Source organism: Armigeres subalbatus, chromosome 3, assembly GCF_024139115.2.
Source record: "Armigeres subalbatus isolate Guangzhou_Male chromosome 3, GZ_Asu_2, whole genome shotgun sequence".
NCBI classification, from domain to species: domain Eukaryota; kingdom Metazoa; phylum Arthropoda; class Insecta; order Diptera; family Culicidae; genus Armigeres; species Armigeres subalbatus.
The window spans coordinates 429,271,374-429,288,398 of record NC_085141.1 but is presented as its reverse complement, the minus strand read 5'-3'; the positions used below and the strand labels follow the sequence as shown (position 1 = coordinate 429,288,398).

The window sequence follows — 17,025 nt, the reverse complement described above, 5'->3', positions numbered from 1 at the left end:
CAAATGTTGGTCTAGAAATATGCTCAAGTGAATAGTGTACAGCTGCTGGCTCAGCGGTATACACGGAACTAGGCTCTTTCAGCTTAAAGTAGGCGCTATGAAAACGTTGAAAACACCGAAACCATTGAAGTCATCCATTTTTGACCCGTCTGTAAAAAAGCTTCTCTACTCGCTGGCATGTCCATATTTGCTTGCAAATAATGGAGGTACGACCTCCGCACGAAGGAAGTCTGGTATTCTGGTATTCTTGACAAGTCGAGTCAAGTACGAGACACTGAAGACGACCTTACTGTTGAGGTCGAAATGCGTATCTGTCAAGGTACAATTAAGTGGTGGAATTAAATGGGATTGTACAAACTCGTCTTATTACTTGGCATAAAAAAATTTATTTGCGGGGCCTAGTCGACCAAACACAGAATGTTATAAAACAAAAAATGAACTTGAATGAAATGAATTTTTACTATTACTACTAGACTAAATATATCTTACATTCGCTTACAACTCGACAGCTCAAGTATTAAATTAAAATCATTACTTGTACTTCGTTATGCGTTATTGGCATCATATCCCCCAATGGGACATTGCCACTCTGCAGATTAGTATTCATTATTAACCTTGTTACATTGTCAATATGATCTAAATCGCACTTTCAAATTGTACTAACTTTTTAACGCAACAATGTGAAGGTCTGAAACTTCTTGACTTTTCCTTTTTCGTGGAGAACTATGTTCCTGAACGTTGACCTAGTTTGTAAGAGTTCCTAAAGGGATAGAAAAAACTCTAACGGTGTCCGGGTCATATTGACCCGGATTCGACTCCGCAATATCTCAGGCGTTTCTCAGCCAAATTCACATGTTTATATAACCAAAATAATCCTCAGCTGATAAATTTTTCGAAACTAACCTCAGGTTGTTGATCGACCATACCTACATCCTGTAATCCTCGGAGGAGGAATCGTAAGTTGGCCATTTTTATATGGATAAAAATTGCACAAGAATATCACGCATATGAACGATTTATATTTTTCAAAAATGTGCTCAATACTATTTCAAAGATGACGAATAATGATTCACTTGTCATAAGTCGAGTTCGTACAATCCCATTTAATTCCACCACTTGATCATAAGACGAGTTCGTACAATCCCATGAGGGATTGTGCGAACTCGTCTTATGAGAAGACATTCCACTAAAAAGCTCAAATTTTTTTCTGAGGCATAATGATTGCAGGCAATATTTCTACAGATGTTCTAAGTTCTCCAAACCATTCTGGATTTTAGAGCCTTGGTCTTCCAGATTAATTACGCTTGGTACGAAACCAATAGCAACCCATGGTGTCCATATAGGCCCATAGAAGCCATACGCATGATTTACGATTAAATTATGTCGAAATTGCGTGTTCTAAGTTCTCCAAATTATTTTGGAGTTAGAACCAATAGATCTTTCTAGTGGTCTTCGTGGCCATGCGATTAGAGACGTCAATCGTCTAGACGGAGGAAACTTTTCGTGATCGAAAAATTCTCCATTGGTTCACTGGGTGTTATCGTTATGTGTCCTATCCGTTGTCTATCATACTAGGTGTTAAGTGTTTAGTCTGTACGAGTACGACCTCTGATCGAAGACGGTGTTCCTGTCTTTTTTTTAATAAAACTGAGCACGGTTTCAAACCAGTAGCAACCCATGATGTCCTATTAGACTCTAAGAGGCCATGCGCATAATTTTCATATTAGATATGTCCAAATCGGATATTCTAAGTTCTTCAAATCTGTCTAGAGCTCTGACCATTTGGTCTACTAAGTCAATTAGGTTCACTGCAAAATCAAAACAACCACAACCCATGGTGTTCATATAAGCCTTCAACAGTCATGCGATTTACGATTTTAATATGTGCAAAAACGATGATCTTAGTTCACAAAATCATTCCGGAATTCAGACAAATTTGTTTAGCAGTTCAACTACGCTCGGTACAAAATCGGGCCCCTGAATATTATGAGTATGGTTTATGACTTACCGAATACGAACTCCAAATCTTTGCAGTTGATACTAATTAGTCTACTATGTCAATAACGCTAGGTAAAAAACCGGTAGCAAGCCATTAGCCCCATTTCGCTCCCTGAAGACCATGCATATGATCAAAAATTTAGATACGTTCTCTACGATAATCAGAGAGCTCAAAACATCATATTTAAATCGAAATCATGGCCGGTAATAGCCTGAATATGATGTGTTGTTATCGGTTTTGTACCAAGTAACAAATTCACTTTGTAGACCAATTCATCTGAACAATTGAGTGATTTGAAATATTTAGAATATTCAATTTTGGCACATCGACACCATTAGTTGCTAGTCTTGCTACTGGTTTTGTACCGAGCACAATTGATATGTTAGACCAATTGGTCTGAATTTTATAATGACTTGGAAAACTTGGAATATTCGATTTGGACATATCCAAATCTTAAATCATGCGCATGGCTTCGAGTCCAATTGCCTTGATAGACCAGTTGATCAGTACCATTTTCTTTATAACTTTCAAACGCAGTGGTCGATCGTTACTTACTTGATACTTGATGGGCTACAGCTCTTCGATGAACCTACGCCGAATGGAGTTTCCTTCTCCACTGGACTCGATCCTGGGCCAATCGTTTCCAGTCGCCCTGAACATTGAGCGCTCTCAGGTCCTTTTCAACTGCAAAAAGCCATCGTGTACGCGGCCTTTCCACGAAGCCTGCGGCCTCTTCCGGGTTCTCTACTAAATATTATCTTCGCTTGACGTTCTTCCGGCATACGAACAACGTGACCAGCCCACCGTAGTCTGCCGTGTTGTATAAGCTTAATAATATCCAGCCCTTTATACACCTGGTACAATTCGTGATTCATGCGACGCCGCCAGATACCGTTCTCCTGTTTACCGCAGAGTATTGTCCGCAGCACCTTACGCTCAAACACTCCGAGAGCTCTCCGATCAGCCTCCTTTAACGTCCATGTCTCATGGCCGTATAAAGCCACCGGAAGAATCAGAGTAGTATACAGCGCGAGTTTTGTTTTCGTTTGCAGACTACGGGACTTAAGCTGGTTACGAAGTCCGTAATAAGCCCTATTTGCAGCTGCAATACGCCTTTTCACCTCGCGGGTAACATCATTATCGCACGTCATTAATGTTCCAAGATACACAAATTCTTCTACCACTTCAAATTTTTCACCATCCAGCACTATTTCGCTACCGCCACCACTAATGAACCCACGTTGATTGCCAGCGACCATGTACTTCGTTTTGCTGGTATTGATCGTGAGTCAAATCCTCGCTGTCTCCTTCTTAAAAGGCGCAAAAGCATCTTCCACGGCACGGCGATCAATTCCGATAATATCGATATCGTCCGCAAATCCCAGGAGCATATGCGATTTTGTGATAATGGTACCGCTTCTTTGCACACCAGCTCTCCTAATCGCTCCCTCGAGCGCTATATTGAACTGTAGGTTCGAGAGTGCATCACCCTGCTTTAATCCATCTAAGGTAACAAATGACGTCGATGTTTCATCCGCAACCCTTACACTTGATTTCGATCCGTCCTACGTTATACGAATCAGCCGTATCAGTTTCGCCGGAAAACCATGTTCAAGCATAATTTGCCATAATTCATTCCGTTTCACTGAATCGTACGCCGCCTTGAAATCAATGAACAGATGATGTGTCTGCAAGTTGTACTCCCGGAATTTATCGAGGATTTGTCTCAGGGTAAACATTTGATCCGTCGTTGATCGGCCCTCACGAAAACCCGCTTGGTATTCGCCGACGAAGGACTCTTCAAGCGGTCTCAATCTGTTGAACAGCATACGGGACATAATTTTGTACGCCGAATTAAGGAGGGTTATTCCTCGGTAATTGGCGCACTCCAGTCTGTGCCCTTTCTTAAAGAGAGGGCAAATGAGGCCGTCCAGCCAGCTAGCAGGCATTTCCTCGTCTTCCCATATTTTCGACATAATATGGTGCAGAACTTAATAAAGCTGCTCCCTGCCATGTTTGAGAAGTTTAGCCGGGAGCTGGTCCTTCCCCGCAGCCTTATTGTTTTTCAGCTCTTTAACAGCTTTAACCTCATCTAGTGTAGGTGACTCCACAGCTCGGTCGATCGTTATGAAATTCTATAGTGATCAACAAGGCTTTGTCCCCTACCGAATAGTAGTTGCGAGAAAATCGGTTGAAGATTACTATATGAAAAGTTGTCTAATGTTTTTCTTAGCTTTTGTACACACACATACACGGTAGAGGTTATGGACGGCCCATGGCTTGTGAGGGCGTTGAACCGCAAACGCGATGGGCTTTCGGCCTTCGAGGTGGCGACGGAACAGCAGGATGCCATCATCGACGACCTCAAGGGGAGCTTGCTGAAACTTCAAAAGTCGATGTTGGACGCCAAGCTGGAGTGCGCGGTCGGAACCAGTGAAATCCGTGGAGTCAAGGTATACTCAGACTGAGGCCCCGCGGGATAGGTGTAATCGACCGAGGGCGTGCCCGCGAAGACGGTGGTGCCAAAGTCTACCCAGACTAAGGCTCAAGTATTCGCGGGAATGTCGGGGTGACTGCCCCAACTGCTCGCGGGAATGACGAGCGAGATGATCCTAGAGCTGAAACGGGGCGTCTCGCAAAAGGGCGCCGCCTACAAGAAGTTGGCGGAGGAAGTCCTAGGTGAGACGGTCAAGGGAGGGCACTCACGACGGAGGTGAATCTAAGGGTTAAAGACCTGGACGAGATCACCGAAGTCGAAGAGCTCGTCACGGCACTGCGGCGACAGTGTGAAGTGGAGACGCCCACTGCAGCCGTTCGGCTACGGAAAGGTCCGGCATGTTGGAATATCAGGTAGTGTGCGACGCTTCGCTGTAGATCGAAGATGGATAAGAAGCGGGCGCCGGTTAGTTGTAGTTGCTCTTTGGTATAGATTAAGAAATATTGTTATGGATGTATTGTATATACCTATTGTTGAATAAAGAGAACTGCAGCTGCTGGCAGAAGTATCAGTCAGTAGCCTGCCGTGGTGTAGAGAGGGAACTCTAATTGTTATTCTTTGTGAGGGGGTTCCCTTATCTGGCCAACACGGCAGGGACGCAGGTAGCATTGGTTCGGCTATCTGCAGCGGACGCCTCCAAGGTAGTCAAGTTAGGGAGCGTCAAGGTTGGATGGTCTGTGGGCATATTCGAGCAACCCGAAGTTTGCTTCAAGTGCCTGGAACTGGGGCACAAGTAATGGGACTGCAAAGGCCCTGACAGAAGCGAGCTCTGCCGACACTGCGGATTGGAGGGACATAAGGCACAATGCTGCACGTACCCTGCCAATTGTTTGATTTGTTCCAACAAAGCTGTGAACAGCAAGCACCCCATGGGGGGTTCGAAGTGCCCGGCGTTTAAGCGTGCTGCAAAATCACAGTGCAGGTAACGGAGCTGACTTGCTCGGCCTCACCCGAGTGTCCGGTGTGCGCAGGTTTAGAGGAAACAGGGGAACACGTGTTGTTCGTGTGCCCACGTTTTCACGCAATTCGTGACCACATGCTTGCCACGTGTGGTCTGGACACTACCCCGGACAACCTAGTTCGGAGGATGTGTAAAGATGAAGTTGGCTGGAACGCCGTTTTACCGGCTATCGTCCAAATCGTCTTGGAGCTACATAGAAGGTGGCACATGGACTCAAGGATGGCTAGCTCAGGCGTAAATAAGAGGTGGTCCAAGGGTTCTGAGTCGGTTTCATGGGTCATACCGGTGCCATGTGGTTGAACTCGATCCTTTTATCGAACAACATGGTATCATCGCTTTCGCGGCGTCGGTCAACCGGGCGGGTTCCGAGCCTGAGGAAAGGGGTCCTCGTCAAGACTGGGGCAGGCTTAGGCACCGCGTCGGCAAGTCCCTCTGTGTGTTGGCGAATAGACCCTATCGCAGAGAGGTCAATTTGGGGTGCACGCGGCATCATCATTCTTGATACCAGTCGTGCAGAGGGAAGCAGGTGCGAAGTCGACCCCTCCCACCTTCCGAGGACATAGGGCGTGGTAAGGCCACCTGGAAAGCCGGCAATGCGCTGGCACGATACTATGGTGTTCTTCTAAAAAAGCGAGTCACGATGTTCGGTGCTGCAAGGGCACGCAGCTAACCTCGAGGGTGCGTTGTGTACTGGCCCCCTTTGAAGCATTACTTTCTGGTTGTACCGAAGGGACGATCGGCTTGGCGGCAATGGAAACGGTTTAGCGGGTCGGGGATGTAGTCCTCCTTCCCTCGTTTGCTGATGGAGGTGGTCCCTAACCCCGCACTTCCTGGACGTCCAACCCAGGATGTCTGTTGGGCAGATTGACAAATCCAAGTGATAAAGAAGAAGACATGCGATGGTGAGAAACAACAAAATCGTTCATGGCGAAGTATACGGCGGCGATTTTAAAATGTCCGTATAAAAATGTCCGTATAAAAATTAAAACCAATTCTAATTAAAACTAATAAATGTAAAGTGCGAGAAAATGGAAATCTATATTTTAGGTGCATTAAAAGAAAAAAAATTTTGGGGATAATGTGTTCTAAATCTAGCTTTTCAATTTTCTCGCACTTTACATTCATTAGTTTTAATTAGAATACCTTTTAGAATTTTATACGGGCATTTTAAAATCACCGCCGTATACTTTGCCATGAACGATTTTGTTGATTCTCACCATCGCATGTCTTCTTCTTTTATCTCTTGGATTCGTCAATTCCACCTCCATTGCTTAGGTAAAAAACACACACATACACAAATAATGGTATTATTATGGTTATTGACATCTCTAATATGTTTTCTCATTACATTTGTCAAGCAGCGCTTGGGGGAATATTTTGGTTTTTGACGTAAACTACGTCTAAGGGGAAGACTCAGATACAGGGTGTAAAACCAAAATTTCCAAATTCGAGACCGTCACGAAATTAGGATAGATTTCAAACGCTAATAGCGTCTTTATCTTTCGATGGATTTTCGACATTTGCTTATCAATCGATTCAGAAACTCTCCAGCAATTTGCCAATTCTATTGATACTATTGATTATCAACGTTAAACTATTGAAAATGTTGTTTCTTTCCAAACCGGGTGAAAAATTCAATTCCGTTCATAAATCCCCAACACGGACATCAGATTGCAGTAAGGTACGGGCCTTTTGATTCACTGCTTCGTTTTCCCTGTGTATAAAAAGCCTCGTGTTTCGCGTGCCCGCGTCATTTTCATTCTGGATGTTACGGCGAGCGGACCAGGGCGTCCAGAAGCGGTCACAGTGACAACGGCTGTCTCAGCGGTGGTGGTGCGGATGAAATTTCTCGGTCGGTGGTGGTGGCGGTCGTGGAAGGAGCAGCACATCATTTTCATCCGTGTCCCATCTTCGGCGGATCTGGCAATCGACGGCGTTCGCTGAGCCGAATCATCGGATGGCGGTCGCGCAGCCCAGTGGCTGCTGATAAGGCACATAAGTGGCAATTAATCGGTTCTTTTCAGGACCATCATTATATTTGGGAGGAAGTTGAAATAATTTTCCTAAAGTGCAATCGTTAGGAACTGGAAAATTCTTCGGTGAAATTTTCTAGCGTAATTCGGAGTTATATGATTTTAGTGATTGAGAATGTTGATATTAGACGAACTTTCTTCATAGAACAAAGCATAATTGTTTGGCATCGGTAGCGGAATCATAGCATTAGTGCCGGTCCGAGCATAGGCTGTCATCGGAAGATTGCTACAGCATTTTATTCACTAATGTGGCGTTTGCAACGATTTGGATGTTGTCGGCACAACATGAAATTTTTCCGCGAGACTCTAATTTTGTATTTTTCCTGTTGATGATTGAAAAGAAATCGGTTCCGAGATGAACTTTATTCAAAGCGCAGCGCTAACGTCGGTAGTTGAATCCCAAGGAAGTGTCGGAAGGAGACCATGCAAACAATTGATTCGCATTATGACTGAAAAAAATGTATGGCGTCAGTATTGATGTTTGCTACAGATTTTTGACGTAAACTTCGTCTAAGGGGAAGACTCAGATACATGGTTTAAAACGGAAATTTCAAAATTCGAGACTGTCACAAAAATTAGGATAGATTGCGATCTCTTTATCTTATTTTCGACATTTGCTTATCAATCGATTCGGAAAACCTTCAGCAATTTGCCAATTCTATTGATACTATTGAATATCATTAATGCTTAATTTTTTTTCTACAACAAATATGATTTTGAAAAAGTATCACCGGCGCGTGCTTACTCGCAATGTACATGCTGATACATTTACAGTTACATCAAACAACTGAAAACCGAAATACGCCACTCCAAAATTACGAGGTGACAATGTTAGAAAGAGACAAAAGATAGGAAAAATAACACGGTGTGTAGTGCCTCCCCGAGTCACCTTAATTACGTAACGCAAAAATTAGGCATTTTCAAACCCACCTCCCCCCTATGTCACACTTTTTGTATGAAGCATCTAAAAATTATGTATGGGTCGTCACACTTCGCCCAACCCCCCCTCACCCCTCTAAGCGTTACGTAAGCACGCTCCCAAGAGCCACTTTCATTGATGGTAGCCGATCGTTAGTACTTCATATCAAATATCATATCATATCATAGCATATCAAAGAATATTGTGGCCAAATTTCATAAAATTTGGTCAACAAAAACCCCCCTGACAATAATAGAACAAAACCTGCCAAAGCCGTCATTCCTCCTACATCATACAAGAAAATTTAAACTGAGCGCTGCTAATGTTAATGACGACGACCGCGCGACCCACACCATCGTCGGGAATAAAATTTCCGGTAGGAGCTCCGCCGATGCCGAAGGTGGTACCACGGTCTGCTCTCCGCGACATCTCGAACGAAATGGCTCGCGCGCGGAAGAGCTGCTTTCTTGTAATCAATAAACTTGAACCTGTAGCCACGCCCTTTGGGGGTGTGTGACGGTTACACAATATTTGCAGTCATACCGGACAACAAAGAGGCGGGGGCTAATGAGCCATCTTTATTGATTATAAGAAAACTGCTCTCCCGCGCGTGCGTGGCATTTCAGCACCTTAAAACTCATGGATGAGTTGAATCATCGTATGTTTTCTGTATGTATGTAGAATCACGAGCGCGCGTAAAACGGAGAAGCTGCAAAAATGTATTCGCATGGATGACTATCTACCAAAATTATAAGTCTTTCTCTGAATCGTGATCTCGTGATTCTACTACCGACGGAAAACAATCTGCCATCACCAAGCAATTAAGTTTTACTTTGATCAAAATTCATCTCGCCTCAAGTTGTGACATAAAAGCTACTTTCATTGATGGTAGCCAATCGTTAGTAGGGAAATTACCCAAGGAACATTTGCCTGTTGAACAAACTTATCTTATGCTTCTTCTTTCAGCTTGATATTGAATAGTTGTTGTTGTATCTTGGTATGCAGCTGCTACGCACACATTGTTCAAGCAAATCTGGAGAATTTATTCAATGAATGATCATTTACTGATAACAATCTTATGTCGTAATTGCGATTATTAAGTTATTAGTTATGCTTATTAAAGGTTATAAATCATTTGTGAGTTTGTTTATTCCACGCTGAACTATTTTGATACAGCTTTCTTGGTTTATATTCAGTTTTTGGCTTAAGAAAGGCAAACAACATTACAGTTGAATAATATTTGTTTAAAAATTTATATTTTATATTTTGTGGTGCCGTTGAAAGTTTCCTTCAATCTGTTTAATAAGCATAACAAATTTCATAAATCGTTTAGAAGCATTACATGATTTTTAAACATCCTTTATACAACTATTGGAAAACTATTAATCAATTAGATTATTATGAAAAAAATGAGGATTCTTTTCTATATTGAACTTTTTATTATCACTTTTATTCTGTTAGTTTATTGAACTATGAATTTGGAAAATTTAGGTAATTAATTTTATCTCAATACCTACATGGGATTTGAACATGCCTCCATCAATCCATAGTCGCCTGCATACCACCTGAGCTATCCTGGGTGTTAAATGAGACGTAACTAAACATATATAAAAGCTTGACAAGATTGAATAAATGCTGTAGCAAATGACAGTGCAACATAATGTAGCTGAACAAAGTTAACTTTTTCGACACATTTAATCATTGTGATAACATCGTTGAACAATCGGTTTAAAACTGAACAAGTGATCTTACCACAGTGGTAAACATTTTCCGTTCGGTTTTGCCCTGCCCTGTATTTTGACGTACCTATGCAACGCTTGACACGCTCTTATTCATACTGCTGTCATTGTCGTCCGTCATTGCATCTTGCGCAAATGTTTTCGCTATCGTGAAAAATGGAACAATCAAAAGGTAAATATTGGAAACATCAAAAATTTAAATATATTCTAATTTTATATTTTAATATCTAATTCCAGATTATTTTGTTGTTGTTCAAACAAAAGAAGCGGGAAAACATGTCCTCAGCGCAGTTCCGTGTCGATGGGTCCGAGATGGGTATCTGTTTTGGCCCGGTAAAAATGTAAACAAGTTGCGGACAAATCTAAAGTCGGAACCATGCACCAGTTGGAGTAAAATTGTGTGCAGCGTCAAAAGGAAGAATATACCGTCCTACGAGGAAGCAGCCGAGCTGTCGGGATAAAATACGGAGAGCTCCGGCGCAGCACCGCGGAAGAAAAAGCAAAAGAAAACGATGAAGGATGGCAGCAGCCAAAGATTCGATTTCAATCATCTGGTTCCAGCAGATGGTATGTTTTTCAATATATTTTATTACTGTCTTAAAACATTTGGGTGTCCACTTTTCAGGAAATCACAGTACCTCCAGTACGGTATCAGGGACAGAATTGAATACCGTCAATCAATCGATCGTCAATGATTCTCAGAATCATCCTGAACCATCACACAACTTGCTCTGCTCTGCAAGTATGAATCCGGTAAATAACGTCGCCACGCAGTCAGCTCCCGAACAACCCGTTATCGTGACAACAGTACCTGTCTCCGGAGAAGGACAATCAGTTTTGGCAGGAAATCAGGCGATTACGACGGAGGGTGAATACATGTATTACCAACAAGTACGGAATTGCTTTACTGTGTGTTTGAGATATTTTATTTATAATGTATATGTACATTACAGGAACCTATTGATGTTGACTACATCGTTAAGCCCGTTACGGAAAAAATCGAATATGAGTGCTCCAAAATGAAGCAAGAAATACTTTCGGCAGTTGGGACTATGATGGCATCTTTTAAAAGTGATATGGACGTTAAGCTTGCTGCAGCTTTACGTGCCCAAACAAAACCGTTCGATGACAATGAGGATGACATAAAATTTTCTCCGGTGTCATGCATCGAACAAATCCATGAGCTGGAGAAGAACCTAGCGGATGAAATCAACGCAAAGCGTTTCGTAAGTATTGAATTATCTTTGTGACCGTTTTTTATTATTCAATCTATTTGTTTTTGTAAAAAATATAAACGAAAAACAGGAAAGTTCTATCAGGAGCGATTCCTTAACCTCAATCTACCTTTTTGACGAATTCAAAGTTGCGAAATTTAAGCACTGTTCTTGGACTCGCAGATAATTTATATTACATATTTACAGACCTCTTACATGAAAAAGATCGTTGGTTTTGTTGGTGACAACTGCAACGGATTGAACATTTCGTATACACTTGTGGATCATTTCTTCGAACGAGGCGTAATGATGAAATGTTCATCAAATTGGCAATCAAGAATTGTACCAACATCCTGGACACATTCTTTGCTATTGTCCGCAGTGTGAATATGACTTTCTCCAGGCAGCTTCTTCAACATTTTTCAAACAAATCACAAGGAATGCTAAAAACGAAATGAAGCGAAGGGTTTGCGCCAACCAACAATTCATCGAAAAACAAAAAGACAGAAAAAGGCGCAAGCTACAGGTAGTTTTGACGATCTCTTTTCTTTCTTGTGATTGATTGATCTTGTTTTGTTTTTCAGTGACTGTTGCTTCAATCAGAAGTTCTAAGAGTGATGGAAGCCTCTCGACAGACGATGATACACAATCGAGTAAATCATCTAACAGTGAGGTTTCGGGCAGCGAGATGGTAGTGAGCAAGGTGGAGGATTGGGATCCTAATTACAGTTCGTCGTAATGATTTGTCACATTTTGTTAATTCTGTGTTAACCATGAAGATTTGGTTTCAGTTGGTTTTAATTGCTTGGCATGAAGGTGCGATTTTAGTTCGTTTTTGAGGTTTTGTTCAATATTTTATTCTTTTCGACAATAATTAAAATATCGAATTCCTGTACATCATTCGAAATATGATAACAATCAAATAAAAATCGATAAACTGTTTTTTTTAGAATAAATAGATTTATTTATATAATATACTTTTTATTACAAAAATGTGTGTAACACTGGCACAAAAACATTGTAGCCATCCTTATAGCTTATTACTACATTTTACAAATAATGTCTGATGGGCGATAAGGCTTTGAAGGATTGGCCAAAGATATGTTTGCTTTATATATACCTAAAAAAGAAGATCGAATTGGCAATACGAAAAAGTCTTCAGGTAATTTCACGGAAAAGCCTCGAATGACAATTTGATTTTGTTCATCGTATGAAGCGTCAAACAATTTGACAATTTCATTCTGATTTGATAGAAACCACGAATTCTCAAACGATTGATTCAAAAGTAGTTTTTCTCGAGTTGAACAATATATGTTGTTATTTCGTTTGAGCAAATTTGGAAATAATAGTTTGCTTGTTTCGCGAGAATCCTTTTCCGAGAGTCCAGTACTTTTCTCAAGGATTCTATTTGCCACTTGTTTCAAACAATTGTTCCCTTGTCGTAGGCATCTTTTTAGCTGAGATAAGGAGTTTTCAAAAGGGTATGCAGAAATGGAATCCAAAGATCCAAACCTCTCAACGTCAGCTACCATGTGGTCCAGATTGTGTATATTACTAGTGATATACTGTTCCCCGTAAATATTTTTGAACTCCTCGATGAATTTTTCAAATAGTGTTTGTGCAAGAGGTCTCAAACTGGCATAGAAATCTGAGGAACAAATCGTAACCGCAGTGAACAAAAGGAGGAAATGGTAGTATGATGCTTCATTTAACATATCACGTATACAATACCGATGTAATTCAAAAATGTTCGCCATTCAGTGCCTTTCCAAAATGCTAAGCAATCTAAGGATCTTATTTTACGGTGGAACTCGCAAGGTAGTCTGATTCTAGTGATTCTCTCCGATAATTTTTGAATTTGAAATGAACTAAGTTTTCCGGAAAATCCCAATGTACCATCTCTCCAACCAATAAGAAGCCTTTTCATCACGCCCAGATCTAAAAGGTGGAGAGAGTCGGCTACTACAAAATCCTTGATCATGTCGACATCTGTAATTCTCAAGATGGGAGATTCTTCGTCATTGTGATGTTTCTCATACATTTTGTTGCGAAATTTTTCATCCGTTCGATGAGTGCATTGCAATGATGGAAAGATAACTGTGCGTGAGACATGTGAATATTCGCCCTATATCGTGCATTTTAGACACCAATTTTTGCTGTTGAAATTTGCGACACCTGAAAGGTTAAATATTAAATTAAATTAAATAGTAAAATCCATAAACTTGAATTTGTTATTACATATATTTTAAATCTGTAAATGAACCAACCTTTTACGAAAGCCCGAGCAGGTGAATCACAAATAAAACATCTGATTTTGGTCTTGATTTTGTGGCCATTTACAGTACATCCGTTTTGTAAAATGGGAATAAGTTCATTGACAAATGGTGTCAAAAAATCATTTACGTTTGTGGGTTTGGATTTTCCAAAGAAAATTCCAACAGGCATTGGTTTTAGGTTGGAGAAGCTGTGGACATTACATAGAATAGGCCACAATTGGAATTTCGAACTTTTGTGTATCGGTAGACCGTCTATATTGATGTTGATGCTTATTGAGATGTCTTCAGCAAGTTGAAAGAAACCAATGTCCTAAACACTTTTGAAGTCCAAAATGCCAATATTTCCCACCATTTCGATGCACAATTTTCCCGTAGATTGTGGAGTATCAAGTAATGTCCTAGGATCAACAGGTAATCGTTGGTCATTGTACTGATGCCTCATTATTTGTAGCAAGTCTTTCAACGCCCGATGAGTAATATTGTGCCGTAAAGACCACGATTTCATAGAAATATTGATGTCCTTTTCTTCAGAACCAGTGAAGACTTGAACTGCAGGATCTTCGTTATTCTCCTCAGAAGTGTCATCAGAGTGCCCGTTCGAATCTGGTATATCGCTCTGTTTTTCCAAGCTCATGGCTTGTGCATGCACTTCACAACGGTCTTAAAAAGAAAATAGTTTTTATATTTATTGTTTTATTTGTTTTCATGGTTGATATGGTAAAACGGGTCAACTTACGTCGAGTCGATTCGCCGGGTATGTTTTCGGATCCAGTGATCGTCGTGTGAACAAGTTGCTCATTTTTTGCATTAGATGCAGGTGTGCAACAAATATTTTTAACAACATCTTCGTATTTCTCTCGTGCGCGTTTCAAATTTCTATGGAATGATCCACTTTTTTTGTATTTCTTGTAAATTTTGTCCATTGTTGAGCAGCAAAACAAAACGAACCGTATTGCCAAAGAATTAAGAATAGAGCTGAGCTAAGGAACGAGAACAAATTAAGTTAATTAAGTTAAGTGATTATTCTGTATTCGTGGCTTATTTGAACAAATCATATAAAGAACGCCTATTACGCTTTTAAAAGAACTTTTACGGAGACTCAATATGTTATGTTTGAATAAAAGTGTAGTTCACTGCTGCTATTCACATTAGCCGGTCATAAGCTTAACTAAATGATATTCAAACATAAGTAAAATATGTTATTCAGCACATATGTAGAAGTTTATCATGAGCGTTAATATGATCTGTAGAAGCTTTTAGACAGTTAATAGATCAACTATCAACGGATAGCAGAACAGAAGTCACTTTGTTTGCATATCAAATGGTTGATTCAGCTTTTAATTTAAACACTAGGCATTTGTGGAATAAAAGCTTTTTAGTAAATGCTAGTTTGTTTTAATAAACTATCGATTCAACTATCAATTTATTCAGCTACGGATGCTGTAATTAAGCTTCTTTTAAACTCAAGTGTTTTTTAGAAGCATCCAATTGTTCCTTGGGTACGGCTTTGGCAGATTTTGTTCTATTATTGACAGGGGGTTTTCTGTAACTAATTATGCCCAAATTTGGCCTAAAAATTCTTTGCATATCAAAGAATATTGTGGCCAAATTTCATAAAATTTGGTCAACTAACGCTCCCCCCAGGAAAATAATAGAACAAAACCAGCCAAAGCCGTCATTTCTCCTACATCATACAACAAAATTTAAACTGAGCACTGCTAATGTTAATTACGACGACCGCGCGACAAACACCATCGCCGGGAATAACATTTCCGGTAGGAGCTCCGCGAACGGTAGGAGCTCTCGAACGAAATGGCTCGCGCGCGCGAATGAGCTTACTTTACTTTTTTTTTTTGAACTTAAATTCATTTTTATTTCAGCATATTTGGTTTTAAACGTATTTTACATAAGGTCAACCATATGATCCTTCATCTCTAATAATGAGCTGCTTTCTTGTAATCAATAAAGTTGAACCTGTAGCCACGCCCCTTTGGTGAGTGTGTGACGGTTACACAATATTTGCAGTCATACCGGACAACAAAGAGGCGGGACTAATGGCCATCTTTATTGATTATAAGAAAACTGCTTTCCCCCGCGCGCGTGGCATTTCATTTGAAATATCGCGGAGAGCGGTCCCAGCATCGGGAGAGATGTCGCAAATTAATCGATTACTTCGATTAATCAATTATTTGTTGTGATAATCGATTACTGCCCAACGATTAATCGATTCAATAATCGACAAGAATCGAGAGTAATCGATTAATCGGGATTTCACGACAACTATTAGATTTCGATTACTTCAATTAATCGATTCATCGTTATGATAATCGATTAATTTTTATTCGATTACTACTGAACGATGAATCGATTCAATAATCGTCAAGAATCTAGAGTAATCGATTAGTTACTAATCGATTGATCGAGATTTTTCGACCATCGGCGGAGTTGCTGAGCAAATTTTATTCCAAATACATATGGGATATTGGAAAAATCGGGCGCGCGTCGGAGGGAGATGCTACAAATATGTATTCGCATGGATGGCTTCAGTGGCAGTCAAGTTTAATTCTTTTAAGATTCTTATTTGGTTTTGTTATTTCAGCCTATGGCGTGGGTCGTGTGGTCGTTAGTGATTCGAAATATGCATTATTGGGAATTAATCGATTCTTCTCATGGATACCATTTTTAACATAGGAAGATTGAGGCGAGACGAATTTGATCAAAGTACGACGTCGTAGCAGAATTACGTTGCCGTTCGTAGCAGAATAACGAGCGCGTATTGTAGAGAGCTACTGCAAATATGTATTCTTGCACTGGCACTAGATTCTTCATTTCACCAAACTGTTTTACGTAGTTTACGTTGGGCGGTCGTGTCTTGTACACAACCCTTATGATTTTTTCTAGCATTCTTTTCATTCCAACTGGAACTTTACCGGCTTTACAATTCTATTGGCCTTACCTCAGTTATTAATTGAAAGCTTTTCAATGGTGTCGATAAAGTTTCCAACCCGAAAACATCCTAGATCGGACCGAGAATCGAACTCGCCATCTCCGGATTGGCAATCCTACGACTTACATACCGATAGAATACTGCCTTAATCACGAGTTATATCAGGTGGATATTGTTGAGCTTATATACAATGGCAAACTATGCTGGTCTGGGCTGACGCTGGAAGAGTGTCAAGCGAAGATAATATTCAGTAGGGAGCCCTGAAGAGCCGTAATGATTAAAAAAGAAATGATTTCAACACCTGACCTATGACAAGTGATTTCAAGTGTCAATTAGGTCTGAAAATAGTCCATATTCAGACCTAATTGACATTTGAAATTGTTTTCTGGGATAATTTATTATTTTTTCAAAATAATTTATTAGAGTGATTTTGCTTATAA

The 17,025-nt window shown here is 40.5% G+C and overlaps 1 pseudogene; it reads left to right on the top strand.

The window, feature by feature from the left end:
- The first annotated feature begins 10,234 nt into the window (after positions 1–10,234).
- LOC134224488 (uncharacterized) lies at positions 10,235–11,831 on the top strand (annotated as a pseudogene).
- The last annotated feature ends 5,194 nt before the right edge of the window (positions 11,832–17,025 follow it).